This window comes from Corylus avellana, chromosome ca9, assembly GCF_901000735.1.
Source record: "Corylus avellana chromosome ca9, CavTom2PMs-1.0".
NCBI lineage: Eukaryota > Viridiplantae > Streptophyta > Magnoliopsida > Fagales > Betulaceae > Corylus > Corylus avellana.
The window spans coordinates 12,622,339-12,637,253 of NC_081549.1; the positions used below are offsets into that span (position 1 = coordinate 12,622,339).

A 14,915-nucleotide genomic window follows, 5' to 3' on the forward strand; every position below is an offset into this window, starting at 1 on the left:
TAACACATTAGAGCTGATAAATACATCTAGGTGATTGAAACTTACATACAAAAGAATGGCTATACAAAAGTGTCACATGCGACAGAAGCCATATACAAAATAACAAAGTCTAAGCATATACATGAATGCTCTGCAAAAAGGGGACTATCAACTAGTCCAACAAAATAAACACCCAATGTATCCAGGCCTCAGACGCCTTGGTTACCTAGATACATGGCCACAGGGTCATCGTCTATTGTCCCTATACCTGCATCAACAACATCGTCTATACCATGGGAATCACCACCACTCATGATACAGGCGGAATTATGAGCCCGCCGTTTCCATAAAATAGAGACGCTCAGCAGTATAAAACTTACTAGTTTTATCCAAAATAATAATTGAACTTTGTTCACACTCACAAGATGCATAGCTCAACAATAAAACATAGGGAAGTCATCATGCAATGTCTAGCCATAACAATATACATATATGTTCCGTCCCATACTAGTCACATATGCATATTGATACGTCTAGTATAAAAACCATACAAAACCAATCATCATCATCATACAATCATATGCTATGCATGCTTATGCTCATGCTCATCATCTTGTGCCATTTTCATTGTGAGGCCAACTCTACGGTAGGAGACTTGTCATCACTACCGGGAGCCGTCACACATGAGGCCTGCCCTGCGGTAGGAGACTTGTCATTTCTACTGGGAGCCGTCACCCCGTTTCTCTTTTACATATGAGGCCAGCCCTGCGGTAGGAGACTTGTCATCACTACCGGAGTTGAACCCCGTTTCCGTTATGCATGGGCCAGCTCTACGGTAGGAGACTTGTCATCACTACCGGAGTTGAACCCCGTGTTCACATCAATGCTTATGCCATGTTCATGCTTATTATGTCAATGAATCCTGGAACTCATGTGCTATAATAACTCAATATCATAAAATCATAGAATCATGTCATAAACCATGTAAACCAACCAATGCACATAACAACATAATCATCTCATTATCTTGCAAACCCATAAAGCTCATAGAAACATTTCATCAAACTTTCATCCAACACATCTCATGAAACATCATCAATAGTCATAGTATCTCAAAACATCATACATCAATCGTTCAACCAAAACGTCTTTTATATTTTAAAAATAGTATCTTTTCACCTAGTAAATAAAATACTTACCTTGTTCGCTTGAGTACCCTCCGGTGAACTCTTGACTCAACCGCAATACACCTAAGCATTTACAACATAAACACATAATTAAGCTCTATTCTTAGCTTAACAACTCATACTCTATAACGATACTTGAGCACTACAAGTATCACACTCCATTAGTTAACCCAATAATTATTATTCTACGACCCTATCATACTTATCTATTTACTACTTATCACATTAAATACTTATTTACTCCCTTATATATATATATATCCATTCCCATTATCATTTACCCAAATTTATAATACTCATAAACACTTACAATGTCATATTAGAGCATAAACCCTATAGGTATCAATTTCCATGGAATCCTATTAAAACCTAGGATTAACTAACACTTTACATGTAATTAACCCATTCAATAGCATTCCTAGTGTTTACATACCAAAAGCCTAAAATTAATTCAAACTATATAAAATTATGGTTTATGTCCATATTTTACCAATAAGTAAAATTGGAGTTTCGACCCATTAATTTAGCAACCCGGAGCTTGAATCATGCATAGCAATCTACTACACATAAAAGCCCCACATTAATTTTAGGAATTAGGTTTCTTATTAAATTTCCCCAATTTTCGGACCTAATTAAAAATTCCCTAAATCCTTATGATTTCAAGCTTGATATCCAATTGGTAGAACAAAACTTTAAAGAGAAACTAAAGATTTTAACAATATAACAAAATCCCATTCAAGAACCCTAATTTTCGGACCCAAATCAAAGCCCCACAAATCCACACAATTTATAGCTTCTAATCTCACAATCATAACGAAAATTACAAGAAAAGACTAAAGTTTTTACCTCACAAGCACCCTTGGCCAAAACCCCCTAAAAATTCGTCACTTTCCTTTTCTTTTCTTTTTTTTTTTTTGCTTCTTCTTTCTTCACGGCCAGCAGCACCTCTCTCTCTCTCTCTCTCTCTCTCAATTTCCAGCTCTTTCTCTCTCAATCTAGGCCATATGTGTGTGTGTGTGGAAGGAGAAAGAGTGAGACAAAGGGAGAATGGGGGGGGCGCTGCTGCGTGAGATGGGGTGAGGGAGAAAGAAAGAAAGGAGAAAAGGAAGAGAGGATGGGGGAGGGCTGCTGCACGTGGGACCCACAAAAAAGGCTTAAGTGGCAATGCTATCGTGGTACACAGGGCTAACGTGTCTCTAATGACGTGGCACAACGCTAACGTGGACCTGCTGATGTGGCGATGATGACGTGGCAGTCTGGTGCGATGGCGCGTGCGGTACATGCACGAACAGTGGCGGCATGGTCTTGGCGCCTGGATCTGACGCGCGAAAATTCTATTGGCGCATGGGGGCGCGTGCAGCCTTGTATGGAGGAGCTGAGGCCTGTTCTGGAATCACCGAGAGTAGATCTATCGATTGGTGGCCTCGGAGAAGTGATCAGACCACCGTGGCGGCTGGTGGCGGAACTGCAGTGGCGGAATTGCCAAAACGTTGGGCGGCGCATGAAAACTCAAATGGGGCTGTGTGCGGCGGCTCTGGGATGGTTGTCTTCCGGGCTTTCAAGCAGTATAGTGATCCGCTGAAAACCTCGAGGAAAAGATAGAGAACTATGAGGAACAGAGGGAACGATTCGCCGGATAACACTGGCGGCGTGGGAAAAATTTAGATGCGGAAAAAAATTTGAAGTAATTCAGACCATGTGCTCTAATACCATGTTGAGAATAATGTTGTATATTAAATTACAAAGTATAATGTATGATAAGTGCTAGAATATTCATATTTTCAGCCCTTAACTTGCATGTTTTAATCCTTTAGTTTTGGTTAATTAGGCCATTTTACTTCCTTTTTGTATTTTCTTTGTTTTATAGGCTTTTGGAAGAAAATAAAGCGTTTCTGGAAAAATTCCAAGCTTAAAGGGCAAATTGGGAAGATCTAGAAGATATGGTTAAGCTTAACCAATCATGGTTAAAGTTTAATCAAATAAAGGAAAGGATTAATTCGGAATTTCTCAATTTGAAGTCAAATCGGATTGGATGCAAAATTGGATTCTGAATACGTCTCGGTATTTTGGCCATAACTTTCAGCTCAGATATCCGATTGAGGTGATTCAAGCGGCATTGGAAAGATAACTCAAACTTATACAATTCATTGTGAAATAGTATTTTCCCAATTCGGAGCGTCGCAAGGCCAAAATCGCGCCGCAAGATAGGACCGCAATTCTGGGCGAATCCTATTCCGATTTGGGCTTAGGTTTTCTTTAACCTAATTGGGCTTGGACTTAAATCTCCGAAATTCCTAGGATTACTAGGGCTTCTAGGACTCTCCTAAGCCCTATAAATAGACCTCTAAGCCTCACAATTGGGGGATCAGACGAAGACGCGCCGGGGGCGCCGTTCTTGGTCGCTTTCCGTGTTTTCTGGGTTTTTGTAGCTTGGAACTCGAATTCTTTTGTAAGTTTTTAATTTTAATGAAGTAATTTAGTTTCTTTATGATTTCTTTTGTCATGAGAGGCTAATTCTTCAACTAAGGTTGAAGATGAAGCCTCACCATTGATTAGTTTTATATTTTTATGTTTCGTTCGTACAAATCCGTCGTTTAATGTAATGTATGTTCGTTTCAGTTCAATTGTGTGACAAAATTGTGATTGATTGTTGTTTATAAATCGTGAAAATGTTGGATATTCGTTGTGTTTCATCCAACGGATACATCGAATGATTTGATTGAGACTTATATCCATTGTGATTTACGGATACAATGGATGATTTGATCTCAATTGGATATTCGTTGTGATTTGTAATAGAGATGGATTCATCGAATGATTCAATTGGTTTATAAAAAAACAATAGAACATATATAGGGTTTAATTGTTTGTCGGATGCATGAATGGAAACATGAGAATGTATACTTTGATTTGGTGAGGTGAATTCTAAAACCTTAGTCGTTTATCTTTTGATTATTTTTATCTTATTTAGTTTATGTTTGTTTATTTTCAAAATCAAAATCATTTGGAACTAGGTTAAGATATAATTGATTTAGATAGAAATTAAATTTCACAAACTCAATTCCCTGTGGATCGACCTCGCACTTGCACACACGCTATATTGCACACGACTCGTGCGCTTGCGAGTACAATTAAATTTGTACATCAATGTACTGAAGCCCACAACAGATGGAAATGCCGATGATGAGGTTTTGGGAGGATAGGGGGTAAATCGCACAAGGCGATGGCAAAGGTGGTTAGAGATAATTCTAAACCAAGAAAAACTGAAAACTTCATGAAAATAAAAAATAAATAAAAAAAAAAAAAAAAAAAGGGGAAGGAAGAAGAAAGGAAGTTTCCCCCCTCCCAGAACAGGCAACAGAGGCGGCTAGGGTTTCTTAGGAAAAGACAAGAGAGGGCAGAGCAAAAGAGATATTTTCAAGACCACCCGTTCGAAAAATAATCTTAACAATGTAAATCACACACACACACACACACACACACATATATATATATATATATATATATATGGATCAGAAAACCAAATCATGCAAATTAAGAAGAAGAAAAAAAAGGAATAAAGATTTAAAAAGACAGTTTTCCACCAACATTCTTCTAATCTAATATATAAAATTGCCATGTGTTCTTGAGCCATCACTGATTCACTCACTCTAATAATTATAAGTGGAAGGATTGACAATAGCCAAATGAGATCGATTGGTGTACAAGGAGATTTAGAGAGGGAGGGTACGTTTATATAGATTTTAAAAAGTTAGTAAAAAGTTTGAAAGCACACCTAACCCCACTAATTATATTTGCAACAATTGTCACATTGATCACTTTCTATACTTTTTATTCAATCTTTTCTTTTTATGGGTTATACCTTTTTTATTCATTCAATTTAATTTGTGTATTTTGCTCTTGATTCGATAATGCTAGTACCAACGAGCTTTTATTTCAAGTAAACATAATTTAATTCAATAAGGTTATCAAAGTAATGCTATATATCAGTAATATTATATATCACCCCTTTATCGTCTTTTTATTTCTTTGATTTTTAAAATCGTTATTAGATTTAGAATAAATCATTATTAATTTAAGTGTGATTTTAAAAAGCTACGAAATTATTCAATGCTATATATCAATCATTATCTTACTATATTAAAAAACTCAACTTAATATTTTTTTTTTCTTTTTTTAGTAAGTGATGGTATCCAAGCAGATAATTAAGCATGTGTCGGCATGCATCACTAGATAATCAATTTATGTGGGGGTTAATTAATGAATTTGTACAAGCAAAAAGATTAGATCACAACCGTACGTTGTGTTGAAACAAAACTTTTCTTAACGTGGACGTCTGCTTGGGGTTACTTGGAGGCGTGCTGACGTAGTGGGAGTGCTGATGTAGTGGGGTGACACGTACACCACTTTATTGGAACCTCTTAGTCCTGTCCAATAATTTGTTTGAGAGTATTATTATTGACTTTTAATCTATTGATGATTTTAAAAATCAAATCATAGTTAGGAGGATACCAGGAAAACACTAGAAAAACACTTAGCATTTTCTAATTTGTTTTAGCCAAATTATTACAAAGATAAATAGTTGGACAGTTAAAAATTTTTGTGAACAAATAATTTCATTACGAGAGAAATTCTCTCATAATGTAGTACTATTAAATTCTCTCCTAGCATACCATTTATGTGAAACACACCATATATGTCATCCTTTGTTGTCTTTTTCATTTTTTTATTTGAGAAATAATTTGGGTCAATATTTTAATTATATTTTTTTTCGTTTCATCTTACAAATCAATCTTTAGATTTGGATTAATTTTACAAGTCACTTTTGTGTCTCTCCAAGAATAATGTAGCTATTAAATTCATCATTTGATCAAAATCTAATAATGATCGATCACAAGCCCAATTGTGAATTTAATAGCTACATCATTCTTGAAGGGACTCAAGAGGGACTTGTAGCATTACTCTGAGATTTGTAGATTTATGTGACCATACATAAGTCAAATAGTGGACCCCCACAAATCTAATGGTTGATTTATTGAATTTGTAGGAGAAATATGTGCAAACCGTTAATGCATAGTTACCTCACATTTGGCTCATATTCTACTACAAATTTAATAAATCAACCATTAGATTTTTGGAGTCTACCATTAACTTATGTGAAGTCCACATAAATTCACAAATCTAATGGTTGATTTCTAAGATGAGATTGCCCAAATATCTAGCACTTCTCTTTTTTCAAAATAATAAATCTTATACAATTGTAACACATCATTTAGAAACTAACTTTTAAAAACAAAAAGTTTAAAAGTGTATCACTTTCTCTTTTGCTTTTAGCTTTTCAAACATTGGATATACAAAATTGATGGTATCTCACCGACCAATTGCTCGTGCAAGTAGACCTAATGAGCGGCCCAATTAACTTTGTTTGAATGTTTTTTTTTTTTTTTTTCATGGGTGAATTTTTTTCTCATGACATATATCGTTTTAAAGTATTAATTATTACAAACTAAATTTATAATTTCATTTTATAAATTTAAAATTTTAGGACACTGGATGATTTAATATATAATCATAACTAGAAAGTCCATCGGATCATGTTTGGTAATGATTATGACTTTGATTCAACTTTTAAAACTGCCTGAAGTTGCATTAGAATTTAGAGAATTTAAAAAGTATTTTTAGTACCTAAAAAGTTGTGCCAACCAAAAATTGATGTGTTTGGTAAAAATTTTCAAAAGTACTTTTTTAATTTTTTTACTCTAAAAATAGTCAAAATGCACTTTTAGCAAAAGCTTAAAAATGAAGCTTTTACTAAAAAAACACTTTTTGACTTGAAAGCTCTATTTCTCAAATACTATCTCAAATATGCTCTTATTATATTTTGAGACGTGATAAAAGCAATTTTTACAGCTTTCTTTATAAAATTTAACATAACGAAAATAAAATACAAGACCTAAATCCATGTTGACATGACAGCTTTTATTAAATTTTTCTTATATATATCAACGTGACAATCCATAATTAAGTGTTGGGTGGAATAGAACATAACTAAATTGACAATGATGCAGCATGACGTAATGAAATTACAAAGACACAATAATAGAGTCACAATCCTTTTTAAAATCGAGAATCAATCAAAGATTCGAGGTATAATAAAAAAGAAAATCATTCTCATAGAACTATTTCTTATTGATAATCAACCAAAATAAATCAAAGGTGCATTCTTAGGTCGCTCATAGTTTGTTTTGATAGTAAACAAAACCTACACCTATAAAATCAAAATAAGTTGAATACAAAAATTTTCCGCAATTAGTTCGAACTAAGCCAATGACCAATTTGAATTGGTAAAAATATTTCAACTAATTCTAACTAAACTCGCATCATTACATTTCATTTGCTAACACTAACACTCAAGATGAAGGGAAGAGATTAACAACATTCATCTTGGAAACTAAATGAGTAAAATGACTAAACCCAAGAGCTTTAGTAAATAAATCAGCAATTTGATGTTGAGTACTAACCTATAAAGTTCGAATCATCCCTTCTTGAATCTTGTCTCTCACTAATATGATGTAACACTCCGTGAAAATCAATTAACTAGTAATTTATTCCATGGTTCGTCTCCTAGTCCTATCCCTCGCGGGACAAGACTCAGAGATTTTAATCTTTCCTAAACGAGAGAATACAGCGGAAGACTTTAACTACAGGAATAGAAAGCAACAACTAAATACCACAAATGTAATCTCCAGAATAACGATAAAGCATTATGATATAAATAAGTCATCAAATGTGCTGGTCAAAGACCGATCATCAAAATATTACATCCCCAAAATAACAATGTCTAAAAATAAGATACTAAGATCAACACCTAATTTTGAGTAATGCCAAGGAGATAACAATCTCAATCATATATGCTAGTGTGGTTCCTCCATCATCCCACTTGGACTTTAGCCACACTAGATCCATGTTTTCAAAAATGACTCTAATCAAGTCCTAAGCATTCACCCAAGTCCAGTCTGTAGGCATCCTCATCTATGCTGGCTAAACCGCACATTATATACATAATGGAGGGAGAAAAATAAAGGGGTAAGTCTAAAGACTTAATGAATGTTAATGCACATAATACCCATGCTCTTTTAGTAATGAACTTCGTTTGCTAAAGGATGCAGCATTTTAGGAATGACAGATAATCATGGATGCAATATAGATATAATACATACTTATAATCATGAGTAACGGTGATAGTTCAACAGTATGGTCTACCCGAGATATTACGCCTTCTCAACAGGGTTGGCACTGTCCCGAGGGACTTGTAATACAATGACGGTGCCCTAACCATTGCACGCTACTGTCCATAACACTAGCAACCCGGCTGAGTCTAACCTCGAGTGGCTTACGCTACTAATGGTGTACGTCCTGTAGTGACCGCTAGTTATGACTGTGTCACACATTTGACCATAAAGTTAACATCTATAGTAAGCCCTTAGCCGTTATCCCACATGCATCGATGTACCATGTCGTACGATGCAATTAATCTTGTTCATATTTTACATGCATGTTTTTACAAGTCTCAATGTCATTATCTTGTTAAGTAGCACATTTTCAAAAAAGAGCTAGAGTTCATGTGCAACAAAGTGTATATCGTGAGAGTTGTAAATATGCATGTTTTGGTACACAAAATAGTCATGCAATGCGGAAAAATAAATGGCGAGCATTGTATGAGTTAAAACTCACCTGGGTCGTATAAGTTCTCCGAATATTCCTCCAAACAGCATGAGTTCTCCAAATCTATTGAAATCCTTATATTAGTCCTAAGTACAACTAAAACGAACCTAGAACATGAAAACATAAGATATTAGACGACTGGTCAAAATGGCGTTCCCTGTAACACTTCTAACTGTACGTCTGGGCTCGAGGCTGTACGTCTGCCTAGAAAGTTCATGTAGAACCTCATTTGTTTCAAAGGTCCTCCTATCCTCCCAAACTAGTTCTAAAGCTACCAAAAAGGTTCCTAGGACCACCTATCTCAAAATGAAGCCTTCATGTATAAGAAAATCCATTCGTCAAAGGTGAAATGCTAATCCAATCTTAAATAAAGGTCAAAGAGAAACGACACAACTAGAAGCTAATAACTATTAACTAAGGTAACTATGAAAAGCATTAAAGAGCATAACAACTAACAACTTAAAAGGTTACCTTCTTGAAGCCAAAAACCTCCAAGAATCTCTTCTCCTTCTCCACAAAACTCACAAGAACACTCATACAAGGGGTTTCAGAGAGTGCTGCAGGGCTGTTCTGAAAAATAGCGTACATACGATACTATAGAAGCGTACGTACGGTACTATTTACCCAGTGGCCAAAAGGTTGCATCGTACGTTCGGGCATTATCCAGACGTTATCCAAAAGTCAACGTACGTCCAGTGGTCCCCATGCATACGTCCGTGTAGTATTTGTAGAGTACATACGGGTGGTCCCCATGCGTATGTCTGTGTACTATAGCAGGCGTACATCCGCGTGGTCCCTAGGCGTACGTCCGATCAGAAAGTCTAAAATTTCCAAAATGCCCTTTCAGCTGTTCGTAGTGACCCAAAACCCAAATTAACCCTCTAACTAAGCTGCCTAAGCTTAGTTAATTATTTGGATCACTATATATGACAATCAACTTCTATATGCTTAGTTTATTCATGATATACAGGATTAGATTCTATGTGAAGAGCAACCTGAATGCTTAATTCAAAAGTATCATTTTAAATTAGAAAAATGCTAGGTTTACTAACAAATTTTATAAAAAAACATTTACAACATGATGTAGCGCAATATGATTAGATTTCTCAAAAGTTGAATTTATCTCTTTTCTAATCATGTTGTAAAAAATTTTTTGTAAAATTTTGTTTGTAAGCCTAGTATCCCTCTTTAAATTAATACTTTTTAAAGTTTTAGAGTGTGATTACAAAACTGATGAAAAATCAAGGTTAGTAAATGAATTTTTTCTAAAAATATATGTCGCACCGACCAATTGCTTGTGCAAGTAGGCCTAATGGCCTAATTAACTTTGCTCAAATGTCGTTTTTTTTCTTGAGTGATTTTTTTTTCCCGAGGACATAGATGTAAAGTATTAATTACTTAGAAACTAATTTATAAATTTAAATTTGTAAGACAGCTTATAATTTAATATATTTTCAAAACATTAGTTTGAAAATTTGAATTATTGACTCCACAGTTTATCTTAGTTTGTTTTACCTGTTATTTGGAGATACACATGACGAAAAGAAAGAATTACATTATTAATTAAATATTTTTCTAAAAGTGATAAACACTTGGGTTATAATGAGTTGGAGCTAGCTGTCACTAAGATGTAATTTAGTTATGAAATTAGTATTTATCCTTTCTATGTAAATCAGTAGTTTAGTCTCATTTTGTATGTGTATATAGTAGGACAATGTATTTACAAATTCAGTTGATTGAATACAGAATTTCAATATTCTTGCATCTCTATTTTTTCTACCCAATAATCAACAGAGTATCAGAGTCAAAGGTCCTGAGTTCGAACCTTGACTCTGTCATTCACCTCTCATTTCAATTAAATATTTCACACGTTGTACCTCACATATTAAAAGGTAGCTTGAGGTCACATGTGAGGAGAAGTGTTAAAGTGTTGATTAAATGATTAAATTTATCTCAATTTATCATCTTAAGTTTTTGGGACATGTGGTAATTTAACACGATATCAAAGCAATAATTATGACTTTCCTCTTTGTTTCATGACTTCTTTTTCATCGTCTTCCTTTTCTTCTTCTTCCATGGAGTCTCTGTCTTCCTCTTCTACAAACTCAAATGTAGATTCTTCCAGTCAGCGTTGCAAGCTAAACGTTGTGTCAATACCCAATGATTTACAATTTGGTTAATGAATGTTCGGTATGGTTCGTTTGCACTAGGGTAGGGCTCGAATGTTCGGTGGTCTCCCAGCAAACGTTCGGTCAAAGGCTGATTTCAGTCTTTTGGGCTATTTTCAAATAAAATATTTTCTCCCAAAAAGAGTTGCACTTTTACCGTTATAATTAAACTATTTTAAAATTAAAGGGGTGTTACTGATTTAAAGGAAGCGTTTGTTTTTAATAAATTTTTTTCTTAAGGGTTGGTAGTTTGGGGCATCACACATAGAGAAGATCTGAAGGTTGAATCAAGAACATCAAGAATGTATTCTTCATCATTCAACATGCAAGAAGAATTTCAAGCCAGACTTATATGGCCATGCATGCCTAGGAGAGGCCGAATTTGATTCTAAGTATCAAGAAATTGTCTATTTAATATTAAATTTAGCCTTATTTATTATCTCAAAGCAAAAATCTCTAGGATCTTTCTTTCTGCTGCACATATTTTACGTGCAAGATCCCAATACTTCACAAATGCCTTCTATATGGTGACCTACAAGAGTGGCTTGCTCTTTAGCTTTATCTTCTAGGCACTGTAAGTTCTCTGCAACATGCTTAATGAAGGAAGATTGTAGAGTTGCAATGTCCCTTTGAACTTGAGCCACTTGTTCGAGTAGAGCCAAGTCTCTACATTCACAAAAGCCTTCCTTAACCCCTTCAATTGATTACAATCGAGTTAAGCTTTTGACATCCCAACAGCTTTTATAGTATTGTTTGAGAAACGTGTGTTTATTCATCAAATCTGAAAAATTAATGTTTACACCAACAAATTTTATAATACACTACTTTTATAGAATTTGTAAATAAACTCTTAAATAATAACTTAAAGTAAAATTATACAACACTCCAAATAATACTTTGCAAACAACTCCAAATAAAAGTATGGAAGAAATAATAATAGACTTCTGAGCCAAATAGACTCTTTAACATACCACACTACCCCACACATTGCACTATAGACAGAAACCTAAATGCATTAGGAACCCAGTAATATTTGTAAGATTGTTGAAATGTTTGAGGTTCTTAATGATACCCTTTAGTTTACAGCGTAATGGTACTATATAACTTAAGATACTATTATTAAAAACATGGACAAATTACAGTTTACCCCCTCAAAGTTGACAGCGTTTTTCAATTCAAACATCGAAGTTTCAATTTTTACAATCCACCCCCACAAAGTTCCAATTTTTTTTCAATTTGACCAATATTATCCCAAAATTCCCATATTGCCCCTGATTTTTATTTTTATTTTTATTTTTTTTATGAAAAAAAAAACAAATTTGGGGATGCAAAAATGGCCAGATGGGCAAAGGGTGGCTACGAACACCCCTATTTTTTTTTTTTAATTTTTTATGAAAAATTAAAAAAAAAAAAAAAAAATTAGGGGCAATATGGGAAGTTTTGGATACAATTGGTCAAATTGCAAAAAATTGAAACTTTGGGGGGGTGGATTGCAAAAATTGAAACTTTGGTGTTCGAATTAAAAAACGTTGTCAACTGTGAGGGGGTAAACTGTAATTTTTCCTAAAAATATTGATAATCTAATCAATGATAAACGTGTATTCTTGTAGAAAATATGGAATGATAATATAGATTGTTTAGTTAAAATAATATATATATATATATATATATAGACTTCATTTAAATATTGATTTGGATGCAAAGAGAAAGTCCATTCAAGATTGCGACTATTACAGTAACATGCTCTACTTACTGCCATACTCCACATTTGTTAGCATTCTCCATTATATAGGCATGCTAGTAGTGAGATATCAATGATTTCTAGTTAACTTGAAGATGTTTTCCCAAACTAAAGAGTATATAAAGATAGAGGTGACATTTTCAAACATTTGCTCAGGTTGTGGTGCAATGTCAACTTGATTGTGTCTTGGACCAAATTTGTCCAATTTAAATCTTGTTACAAGGTAGGCAATTGACTTGAATGAGTATGCTTGTAAGAGCCTCAAACTAAACCATCCGGAGGCAAAGGTTAGAAATGAATAGCTAATGATTTGTTGTCGTTGTTGAAGGAATTGGAAAAAAAATATGTATTTATTTTTCCTTGGTTGGAATTGTTTAATTTGTACAAGAGTATTCGAATTTCTTTGTAAATAAAAATGTTGATGATGGCAATGATGATGGTGATGAGGAAGAAGATTGTGAGATGTTTGAAGTTGACAAGATGTTCACAATATGTTATGAGTTACCTAAAAGAGACCAAAAAAAAAATGTGGATTATATCTTAAGGTTAGTTGAAAAAGTTATGAAATTATGGTGATGAAGAAGACTCTTGAAAGTCAATTTAGTGAATGGGTAATTGTAGGGAAACTATTAAATATTTTGTTACTCATAGTTACAACTCAATGATCTTACCTTGACCCAATGATATTGATGTTATATGCGGTGGGCCTTATTTTCAAGGAAAGTAGGTTTAATCACTTTAGAAATGAAAATAATCAGTTTGATGACAAGAAAAATATAAACTTGAGATTTATATGAAATTAGTACAACATCTGATATCGAAGTTTGTTTTAATGGAAAATGGTCAACATTGTGAACTATTTAAATGGCTTACTTGGATGATATGCATTGGGTCGTCTAATTTGAATGGGGATGATGGCAGCAAGTGTATACAAGCTTCTACAATTTTGTATGCGTTTTTTCGTATAAGGGGCTTGTTCCAATGAAATTGCTTCAATTCTCATTGCTGACTCAGGATCTTGTTAAGAAAGGGTTTATTTCTCTAGAATTTGAGATAAACACAATTGCTTTTAATGAAGGTTACAAGCCTAATTTGGAGGAAAAGCTTATTCTTCATAATGCAATTTCAAACCTTCCTACTATTGAGAACTATGAACAACATGATGAAATGTCATATGATAAAGCTCCCAAGACATATTTTCAAATGTTTATCATATTAGGCAAAGATGAATTTTTGGGTGCTTCTTCAAACCCTTGACCATTTGAACATCTCCTCTATGATCATTGTCCATTGAAATTGAACGAGAATAATTATCAACATGTTTGTAGAATCTTTAAGGAAAATGGATAAAATTCAAAGATTTATATGGTGTTCGTGTTTGTCCTGAAAATAAATTTGAATATGAGCCTAACATAAAGAGGGTACTTGGAGTTAGAAAAACCTTTGGTACCTGATTATGAAATTAGTTTTGTTAATGGCAATTCAACAAAACCCTTTGGATGTTTATGGCAGGAGGAGTTGTACTCATAGTTGTTTCATGAGTAGAGCTTCACAGCCAAACGATCTTACACCCTAAAAGAGATAGGGTACTAACAATACATAAAAGTGCCACACTAATGGCCTTTCTAGATTATTACAAGCTTTTTCAGCCTATTAAAGAGATATATGTTCAAGTTGAGAATGTCGTCTTAGTTCCAGTTGCTCGAGCTTTGGGCTATGTCTTAGGTTTAGCATGTCAAGCCTCCAGTATTCTCGATGAATCCTTGTTCAGGTTGCCTCCAAAATTTACAAATATTTTGGATTTTATTCCTTTATAACATTAGAAGGTGATGTTGATACTTTATCGGAAAGGGAGATATTGTATTTCAGCATTATTTATGTGGTTGTAAATGCCCTTGTACACTCAGATTTATATTCTTATCACTCTAATATCTAGCATTGTTACATAAACTCAGTGCAAACCAATTGCGTATTTAATGTCTTTCTCCCTTTGGATAAAAATGCAAGTATTTGTTAGTGTTAAAAAAGTACAATCTCACTAGAAAATAAATACCGCAAATCCGATTAAATCAATATCCCACTTATATCGCCACTTAAATAAAATTTTTTTAAAAA

At 34.0% G+C, this 14,915-nt stretch overlaps 1 pseudogene; it reads left to right on the forward strand.

The window, feature by feature from the left end:
• The first annotated feature begins 2,465 nt into the window (after window positions 1-2,465).
• LOC132162317 (DNA (cytosine-5)-methyltransferase CMT3-like) lies at window positions 2,466-14,617 on the forward strand (annotated as a pseudogene).
• The last annotated feature ends 298 nt before the right edge of the window (window positions 14,618-14,915 follow it).